The sequence below is a fragment of the Pan troglodytes genome, chromosome 1 (assembly GCF_028858775.2).
Source record: "Pan troglodytes isolate AG18354 chromosome 1, NHGRI_mPanTro3-v2.0_pri, whole genome shotgun sequence".
NCBI classification, from domain to species: Eukaryota; Metazoa; Chordata; class Mammalia; order Primates; family Hominidae; genus Pan; species Pan troglodytes.
Genome location: NC_072398.2, coordinates 38,220,573 through 38,231,335, shown reverse-complemented (window position 1 = coordinate 38,231,335; position 10,763 = coordinate 38,220,573). Strand labels below are relative to the sequence as shown.

General features: G+C 43.6%; 1 protein-coding gene across 2 annotated transcripts in view; it reads right to left on the bottom strand.

The window, feature by feature from the left end:
* Nucleotides 1-10,763, bottom strand: part of KCNH1 (potassium voltage-gated channel subfamily H member 1) — a 463,623-nt gene that overhangs the window by 218,197 nt on the left and 234,663 nt on the right. The gene's annotated exons all lie outside the window — the stretch shown is intronic.

The window sequence follows — 10,763 nt, the reverse complement described above, 5'->3', positions numbered from 1 at the left end:
TAATCTCACTTAGAACTGCAAGACCCCTTGGAGGGGGCGGGTGGTGGGAGGAGGGGGTCCTGTCAACCACCTTTTACAGATACACCTCACAGTAAATGATTCCAGAATTTGTAGCCAGGTCTAAGCGACTCCAAAATGCTCTTTCTCCTGTATCAAATTGCCACACTCAAGAGAAGCCTGGCTTGACATTCAGGTGTGGGGTAATGAGGGCCTGGACTCAGGTGAAGACAGAACAAATAGAGAAGCTAAGCTGAAGAGAGCTGTCTACCTGATTGGGTGTTGGGGAAGAAGCACAGAGTGAATTAAGGAAGCTCAGACTCAGATTCTAACAGTGCCTTCCAGGGCTGGGCTCACAATGGTTTTTAATCAGTCTCATTAGTCACTTGTTCAGGTTAACCCTAAATATCCGACTATGACCCTATTTTATAGAACCCAGTATCTAGAAAGCAGTTCCCAAAGTGTGACCAGGAACTCTAGAGATTCCCTGAGACCCTTTCAGGGGTCCTTACATTCAAAATTATTTCCCTAATAAAACTAAGACATTACTGTCCTTTTTGACTCTCATTCTCTCACAAATGTACAGTGAGTAGAGTTTCCAGAAACCACATAGTATGTAATATTGCAATGGGCTGAATACAGAGGTAGATATGAGATTCCAGCTTCATTCATTAAGGTAGGGTCAAAAAGATTTTCAAAGTCTAAAAGAACAGCACTCTTGACACAAAATTATTTCTAAAAATATGCCGACAGTCAACATGCAATAACTTTATTACTCTTATTCTTAAATGAATAGATTTTTAAATTTCAGTTTTAATTTCTAAAACAATATGTATTGAGATATATATCTCACTTATGAGATATATATATATTTTTTTATCATTATCTCATACAAACAAAAGCTCTTTGGGATTTGGGGATTTCTGATAATGTTTTAAGATTATAAGGGAGTCTTGAGACCAAAAAAATGAGAACCACTGATATAAAAGAACAATGGCAAACACAAGCTCTCAAAATATATTTGTGTTTAACTTCCACTAACTGGTGGGCCAGGCATTCTACTAGGTGGTTTATATTTGTGACTTCATGTGATCTTCTTAACACTTTAAGGTAAAAACATATTCCATTTTGCAGATGAGGAGAATGAGCCTCAGAGAGTTGAACATCTTGCCCAAGGTCTCACAGCCATTAGCTAAGCAGAACAGAATTCAAGCCTATGTCTGTCAAATGCTAAGGCCCAGGCTGTTAATCATTATCTAGTTCTCCAAAAGTCAATACCACAAAGGTACATATTAAAGTCAGATTTTTAAAAAACTAAATCCATGTTAATAGATAATAGAAAAGACCCATCGTGAGGGAAGAAATTTTAGGATAAAGGGGTAGTAAATGAGTATAATTTGTTAGTCCTAAATGCTTCTTGCCTCCTAGGCACTATACTGTGCCCTAAGAACAAGTGGTAAACAAGGTAAACTCAGTTCTTCCACTTAAGGAGCTTAACAAGAGAGAGATAGTGAAAAGGCAGAGACAGATTTAAACAAATACACAAATACAAAGCAGTTCAAAAACACAGCAATGCCTGGAAGGAAAGTAGTCTTGCTCAGAGCCATCCCCATTCACATACCAAGAGAGCTGGGAAGGGCAACAGAGTATCTGGCACAAATCATCCCCGGTGCTCCTATCAGAACTTGAGCTGGGGCTGTTCAGACAGTTCATCTGAGCAGAAAGGCATTTACAAGTTCTTTTTGTTGGTTTCTTTATTTTTCAGCTACATACATCTTTGAACTTTTGAATCTAGATAAGCCAAGATTACTATTTCATTTGAAAGGACAAATATGTTTTGTGAGGCATGGTGGGCTAGGGAAGGCTGTGGGAGGTGTGAAGCACTTGGGTATGTTTAGCTTGTTTAGAGACTTTCTGGAACAGAACTCTGGGCAGAGGCAGGGATAATAACTAGACCAGTGGTAGTGCTGATGCAGATTCAGTGCAATTAGCCACCTTACTAATTCTGGTGCATAAACAGTGGGCCAAGGTCACGATGGAACAAGAAGAGCCTCTGCACTGCTCACACAGCCCATCTCTTCTGCAGAGTGGCAGAAGAGCCACAGTAATCTTTGTACACAATGGTTACAGGAATAATAGGGTTCTCCTCACTGACAGGCTTTTTTCTTTAAATCCAGATAGTGCTTTGTTCTCCATTCTTCCCATCCTCCTTCTCCTCAACCTAGCCAGACAAAAAGAAGCCCAACTTTAGTACCGTGTTATAGTCACACACAGCTCACATTACCCTAGCAAAAATAAAACACAGACACCCCTCCCTCCAAGACCTTTGGTAGAAAAGCTGCATCTAATAGTACATATTCAATTAACATCTGGACCTAACAGATGCTACATGCCAACGGCTTCCAGATCTATATCTCTGACCAATCCTCTCTCTTTAGCCCCAGCCCCATAAGCCAACTCTCTACTTACATCTCTTGGATAGCTCAAACTCAACATATTTAAACTCAAACTCATGATCTACCCCTAAATGGCACCTCTACCCCCACTTCCACACCTAGTACACCTCCATGAACCCAGGTCTATGTAAGATACTAGTCTCGCAAATGCTCTGCCCCCAACCCTACCACAGCCAATTCATCACCTGGTCCTGTTGGTCCCACCTCCAAAATCCATCCTGGATTTTCCTCTTTCCGTCTGCACTGCCACCACCATCATCAGAGCTCACCTCAGTTCTCACCTGGGCAACTACAACATCCTCCTCACAGGACTCTGCCTCCAAGTGACTCTCCACATGGCAGTGGGTGGTCAGGTTGGATGGGGATGTGTGGGGTGGTGTGGGCAGAGAGGAACACATGAAGTGGAGAGTCAAAATCAGGAGGCTCTGCACTGTTCCCATGAGGAGTGATGCAGACCAAGATTGGGGGTGTAATAATGGGAACCTGAAGAAGTGAAAGACACCAAGGGTCTTGTGGATGCTGACTTTTCAGGCAGAAAATGATGCAGAAAAAAAGGGAAAAGGTCCAGGGGCTGGAGATGGGGCATGGTAGCTGGGAAGTCAGTGCCACTACTAAGAAAGTTAAGAAAGTTAGGAGGAAGAGCTGCTTTAGCAGTTCAAGGCAAGCCTGTTGATCTTGAGAAAGAGAAGAATAGTTTCACACAGTGTCTTATATTCCATTTATCTGTTTTATGTAACAGGATCTAATAATCACTTGGATACTGAGCTTCTTGGGGTAGGGACAGTATCTCCTATAGCTTGGAATCCTTGATCTCTGAAAACCACACCTCACTTTCAAAATACCTTTTCCTGGCTCTTCTGCACAGCTTCATTCCTTGTATCATTCCAGCCCAGCTTTTCTGGACCCACTCATCCTGCATACTGGCATTCCTTCCTTGCTATCCATACTTGCTAGTTGTTTTGTTTAAATGTGTGTTTTAAGCCCACTAAATGATCAACAATCCCACACAGGTTTGACCCCTGACTCCCCTTCTGGCTACTTAAGTAGGGTATCTCCAATGGCCAGATGGACAGATAAATGCTCATCCCCATATCCAAATTATATAGAGGCTTCTTTAAGATGCACATCAAATGCTACATGACCCACAAATCAATCCCTGCTTTACCAGTAATGATAATCATAAGCCTTTGAGGAGCATGTTACCATTAACACAGTATTTTCAGAGGTCTGCTCATAAAACTATAGAAGACATGTCTTCCTGAAAGTCATTTCTCATTCTCCAAACTCCTGTAGCCCTTTATCCAGAGACTTTTTTTGCAGCATTTATCACACCCACTTTGATTTAGAGTAATTTGTTAGACCATCAGATTATAAACTCCTTGAGGGCAGGCTCTGAGAACAATTCATCTCTGGAGCCCCACAGCCTGGCACAGTGCCAAGAACTCAGGACACCAAATAAATATATGATCAATGAATAAATAAAGCACAGTCAACATAGACAGCTCCCTGTGTAAATTTTAAAACCTGAGTAATGCTTAGAGGCTCAGAAGGAAAGCTGCCAGGTAAAGACAAAAGGGTACTATAATACTAATAAAAATAGTTAAAAGGAGCATGCCATAGGGTTACTACTCGATAGGTTTTATATTGCCCTTTGCTAAGGGTACCAGTGAGGCTGGCAAAGTCCTCAAAGGGCCTGGGTGCTCTCCCTCCACTCCTAACTCACAGAGAGAAGTGCCACTAATTTGACTTACTATACACTAGGGTAGAACCAACTCCAAAAAAAAAAAAAAAAAAAAAAAAAAAAGCACCACAAGGACTTGGAAAAAAGAAATGAAGAGAAAAATGAAAGAGCAGAATGTTTGTGGCTGGAGGAACCAGGGAACCAAACCAGGCCTTCAGGAGCTGCTGTATCCACTATCTGTTAGAGTTCACAGTTAGGCCAGAGACTTCTGCTCCTGACTGGCTCACAGCAGCTGGGCGTCAGCAGCCTGCAGAATAGGGGCTGATGCCAGAATGAATAAATCGAATTAATCCCTCCCTCTGTGGGTTCCTCAGCCCTGAAATGCTGGAAGGGCGTTTATCTCACCATGTTTGTTGAGTTTAGCAGGGGCAGGTAGACAGATATGCCCCACTCCACTGACTCTTCTCCCCTTAGTCCTAGGCTCCAAGAGATAGTCGCAAAATAGACCTAACCATTTCTATTTCTAGTGAATTCAAGGAAGCTCCCAGTTCGGGGTAATGAGGTTGGAAGTAGGATGGGGCAGGAATGAGGTAAATGAAGAGTTTTAGAAAAATTGTACCCACGGTGTACTTTCATCTGTGTCAACAGTAGCCCCTGAATTGGATACAGCAGATCCAGAAGGGGATACAGCAGATCCAGAAGGGAGGGGCTCCTCTCCCCTGATGCAGTTTCCTCTACAACTAACAGGGTTAAGGGGCTCCAGTGACAGCCTGGTTTCAGAGTCAAAGATTTTAACACTGCTCTCCTTTCCCAAGTGAGAGGCTTCGAGGCCCAGCAGCAGTCTCTGAGCGCACAGCCAGCCACCCTGGAACCTGCCTTTACCTCTGAGGCCCAAAATCTGGCTGAGGGAAGTGGGAAAATCTCTCCTTCAAAACCCCTTGAGCTTCTGGAAAATAATTCTGCAGCTCAGAATCAAAGTCCTGGACTTGTACAGGAAGAGGAAAGTGAGAGACAGAGTGGGGAAAGGGAGATGAAAAGGCAGAGAGTGAGATGGCCATGCTTGGGGATCAGAGCAGGTTAAGTGTGGTGATTCCTAGGTAGGAAAAAAAGAGGCCACATGAGTAGGAGGAGGATGGAGAGAAGGTGGTGAGGAATAATACACAGGTGGGTTTAACCTGGATCAAGCAGCCTGTGGCCCTGCAGCAAAGTCCTATAGCCCCAAGTAAGAAAGACAAATGCATAGTGATTTCAGGAGAATGAATATCTAAGCACTTGGGCCTCCAAACCTCAGGCATGCAGAGGACACAGGGGAGCCTTCCCTTTTCCAAATACCACATCTCACAGGCAGTGCTAAAAGCTGGCCTCACTAAGGATGCTGGGCTACATGTGGGCAGCTCAGAAGAGTGGAGGGGCCCCAGGAAGACCAGGATGAACAGACTCCAAGGAAACATCAAATGCCAGTAAGTCAACCAATGAGGGGAGAGAAGAGGAGAGGGCACCCGCCCCTACCCACAACCCTCTCGCCAGGAGCAGGTAGTTCCCAACTCTGCAGAGCAGACAAAACCAACATGTGCCAATAGCTGAGGAGTGATTCTCAGGATCTGACCAATTGTTCCTTTAGTAAAATAATTCCATCAAGATACAGCATTTTTTCAGTTTTAGCCCAGAGGGTCTCAAGCAAAGGACGCTGCAGGAAAAAGAGAACAAATTAAGATACTGCTCTGCTGCTGACCATGGTCTCTATCTGCATGAGCAGATGTGGCCAAAAACACCATCTGGTGACCCCTGGGCCCTCACACCTCTGTGCACATGGTGGTGGGAGGAAGATGGCTCTGTTTTGAGGCTAAAAGGGAAGTCTTGGCTTCGGGAGATGTGCCCATTCATCATTGCTGCTGGGCAGCCCGTCTGTTTCCCACTGTTGCTGCCCAGCCACCCACAGACCCGCCATATGGCTGAAAGTGGTGGTTTCAGGCACTGCTAAAATGCCATTATCTACCTGCCCTGCTGAGAAGGAAGCCCGTGGTGAAGTGGGCTCTCCATAGTAAAGCGGCACACTCTGTCCCCAGTCAGTGACACTGCCAAGAGCTATCCATCTACTTTCTTAAGATTTCTGGAATCCCTCCAGTTCTCTCCATTCCCACTACCACTGCCTTTGCTCAGACAATCATCGTTTCTCCACTAAAATAATACAAAAACTTCCTGTCATGTCTGTGTTTCATCTTGCTCCTCTTCAATCCAATCTCTAAAATAATATTCCTTGCTTAAAGTCCTGGATACCTCCTCCTGCCTTCAGGAGAAAGTATAAGCTTTTTAGCACATAGATCCCTTCAAAAGTAGCCCCTACTTTCTGCTTTTGCTTTGATTGTAGCTAGTTGCTCTCTTCCCCTACATTTCAGCTATGTGAATGCATTTCATTCTCCTCAAATGCACTGGGTTCTCTGGTCTGCCTCCATGCCCTGCCATCTCTCTCTTTTTTTAATCTGGCTAACTTAGGTCACAGTAAATGTCCATTGTTCCTTGACTCCAAAGACTAGTTTAGGCCACTTCTACCCACTTCTTCCTTTGGAAGTCCATACTTCACTACAATCACAGAATTTCTCATGCCGTATCAAATTATATATGTACTTGTCTGTCCCCTCTTAGACTGCTGCCTCTGGAAGTTTTGTTTTTTTTATCTCAGCATCTATCAGCCCTAAATTTTTTTAAATGAATGGATAAAATATACTTGTCAAAGACAGGCAGTAAATTAGCAACCTCTCTGGCAGGACTTGGGAAGGGCTCATGGCCTCTTAATGTCATTAAGAGTATTCCTACCACTCACTCTAAGCATGTATGGTGAATATAGTATGTATTTCATTATACCAACAAATAGCAAAATTTTTTTCATGGATATATAGGCTCAGGGTAAAAAATTGTCTATTTGCTGCCAAGAAATACCTATGATGTACCTGGTATAAAGCAGGCATTCATAATAAACAGAAAAAATGAAATATCATCATCAAAAGATTAAGATCCTGTTCACTTTCCCATTGGAATAAGGGTTGACACCTCAAGTCACCTCTCAATGTTTTCTCCACTAAAGTCCTCTCTGGAAAGTCCTGGACCAATACTGCAGAGCAGATCTCAAATTTACTACCAACTCTCTGCCTCTCAGGAGGGGAGAGATGAAGGTTACTTTACCTATAATCAGGTGGTAAAACAGAGGCATAGAGAAGCAAAATTGCTCCTTGGGGACACAAACAATTGGCCCCACTCCAGATGCTCGTTCTCTGCTTTCCCATTCTCGCCCCTAAGAGAGAGCATAGCCAAGCCAAGGACACCTAATCTTGGAGAACAGTGAGCTGCAGTGGGCATAGAAAGGGCTATTGTATCTTAGTAGTTCTCCTGTTCTGCAATCTCTTCATGTACCTGACCAGAAAACATACTTATAAGCCTCTAAGGAACGGTGGAATGTCAGCAGGCAGTGCAATATAATGCCAAGTACTTTTCTCACTAATAAGCATAATTAAGGTCATTAAGTTATGAGTGTGAGAACATTCAACTGGAGGATATTTAAATGATGACATAACTGCTTTGCAAAAAGCCTGATTAAAAGAAGAAAGCAGCAGCTGAGTGAATCTGCAAAGTGGTGAGCATATCAGAAGCCTCCACACCATGTAGAAGAACATCCTTCTTGGGCTCTGTCCCCACTGACCCCAAGAGCCTTCCCCCATGCTTCCCCACCCCCACCACTCCAGGGCCTCATCTCTGGTGGACTAGGAGTTGGAGAGGAGAGTTAATATGCTCAGTGGAAGGTGCGAAGAAATTCTTTTTGAGGTAGTATTATTTAATTTATTCCAAAGGCCAGTGGTACAAATAAATGAATAAAGCCTGTCATTTAATAATGAAAGAGGCAGGCTCTGGAGCCCAGGCTGCATGGAGACTGGCGACCTTCTTGCACTTCATGGCTCTCTGAACCAATTTTGGAAGCAGGACTGGGGTTAGACAACTTCTAGACAATGTTCACTAGGCAACACCCACATCTCTGTCTAGGGTAGGAATAGCAAGGAAGAGGAAGAGGAATGGAGTAATAATAAAAGCAATAACTCCAGCAGTTATTTATTCAGCACTTGCTATCTGCCAGGCACCATGCCAGGAATTCCACAGACATTATATCTAAGCCTGTCAATCACTCTGCCAATGAAATAGAGCCATTACCTCCTCCATTTTACAGATGAGGAAACTGAAGTTCAGAAAAGAACACCTAGCTTTGGGAACTTTTCAAAGCCACATAGAGAGTGAGTAACTAAGGGGATGTGAGAGGGAGAACAAGAGACCACCTCCACCACTTATGTTCATCAGAAGGTTTACCATCTTGACCTCCCTCATGACTCCCCACACCATCAGCTCCTTAAGGAGGCAGAAGCAGAGGCAAAGTAGCAGCACAAGAGGAAGAAGAGCCATCCCTGAAAGGTGACTGTAGGGATCTGGACATAGGACAGGTCTTCGATACACACAAAGTTGGTATCTGCAGTTACGATTTATGAATCTCCCAGTTCCTCCACTTCCTAGCTGATTTTAGGCAAATGACTTATCACCTTTCTGTGCCTGTTTTCTTACCTGTAAAATGCGAATAATAGTCCCATCTCACAGGGTTATCAGGATTAAATTAGTCAATATGAGTTAAGAGTAGCCCATAGTAAGTGTCTAATAAATTTTAGCTCTTACTATCATCAACATTGCCATTATCCTGACTGCTCCAAATATAAGATCAAGGCATCCTGGTACTGTCAAGTACCAGGGACTTGGGGTGAAATCTCCTCCCTTAGTCTGATCAGGATCCAAATGGTCAATATAGACAGCTTCCCAAGTCAAGCACTGGTTCCAGAGAGTGAGTTTGTCACCCTTCAATTCCTGACATGTAGCCCTGAGTCCAGTGAACTGAGACTATTGCCAACAATAAATCGCTCACATTGACAGCTTAGAGCAAAAGAGTTCTTTGTGAGCATCATGTCTTTCATCTCAGGGGAAAAAAAAAATCGTAAAACTGGTCTACCCTCTCGGTGTTCCCAGTGGGGTTCACAAAAGGGCAGCTGTAGGGTGCTGAGGGAGCACTTCAGAAGACTGAAATGTAAGCTCTGTTTCTTCCTGTCAGTAACTGTGTCATGTCTGGAAAATTGATCCACTTTTCTGTGCCTCACTTCTTCAACTGTGTTACTATGATGATGAAGTGGCATAATGTATGTAAAACACTGTTTGCTCAAAGCAGTATAACAATATAGAGAACTTGAATTATTATTTTCATTCTTCCTAAATCAAATCCACTTAGTCCAGCGTAAAGCCCTTACTCCTCTCAAACCAAACCTCACCTACATACTCCTACTTCCTCTTCTGGCTTGGTTTCAGGATCTCAAGGGAGCAGCTGATGGAGGGGACAAGGGGCGTGGCACATGCCATCAGGTCTGAACTCCCAGAAGTAAAAGTCATGGGCTCTATTTTCAGCAGGGCTGGCTGTAGAAAGGTCAGCATGTGAGCTCATGTGAGTCTTCTCCCTGCCTCAAGCCTCGTGCTCAGCTTATAAGCCTGGAGATAAGAAACAGCCAGGTCTCTAGGGCCCAGATGACTGTGAAAAGCGGGTCAGTAATTTCATATGGAGCAAGCAGCAGCCATGTCTGGCTGCCAGGGAATGGTGGCAGACACAGTGCCGGGGAGGGGATGGCAAGATGCTGCTGGGGCAGATATCACAGTTCAACACCACATGACTCCTCCCAGACTCAGCTAATATCCTCTAACTCTCAGGATCAAGTACTGGAGAGAAGTGCTTATTGTCATTCCACACAGTGACCGTCTTGGTTCCAGCTTCCAGCAGTATCCCAGAAAAATTGATTTCCATAACTATTTCTTATGCCTTCTTGAACACACAGGAATGAGACATCCAGTGGGTGAAATTTTAAAAACAGAATGTCCAAATGGCCTGTCCATAATAAAGTCGGGGGTTTATGAGCTACATGTGTCACTGATAATTCAGTGCTTTCTCTCACATTCACTCGGATTCTCTCACTGATAGATTTCAGAAGCTCCCCCTGCAAGTTTCTGAAGTGAGTGGGAGAAGAGTGGCTCTAGAGCAGGTACTGCTTTCACATGATACAATGTGAAGAAGTAATCATATGGGCCAGAACACTCTCACACTGATGCCATGCTGATCAAATTCATGGATAGCTGGAGGCTAGGGAGGTAATAACCAAGTGGATAGATTAAATACCAAGATCCTTTAAAATGACACCAAAAGCACAAGCAACAAAAGAGAAAAAATAGAAAAATCAGAATTCATCAAAATGTTAAACTTCTGGCATCAAAGGACACCATCAAGAAAGTGAAAAGGCACTTTCACTTTCTTGCAAATTATGTATCTGACAGATAATCAACCATAAATTTAAAATTGTAACTTGGTTAAAGCTATATCCAATCACATGGATGCAAAAAGGCTGAAACTTACTTATATGAGAGGTCCCAGGAACCACTCAGATAACGGTGGTAAATGGGAACTCAGGACCACTTCCAGGGTTATATCTCCAAGTAGTCAGGGTACAATGGCTCTTCTTAAGTGCCAAGAAATTGTACCCAGTGGGGAAGGACTCACTCTACTGGGA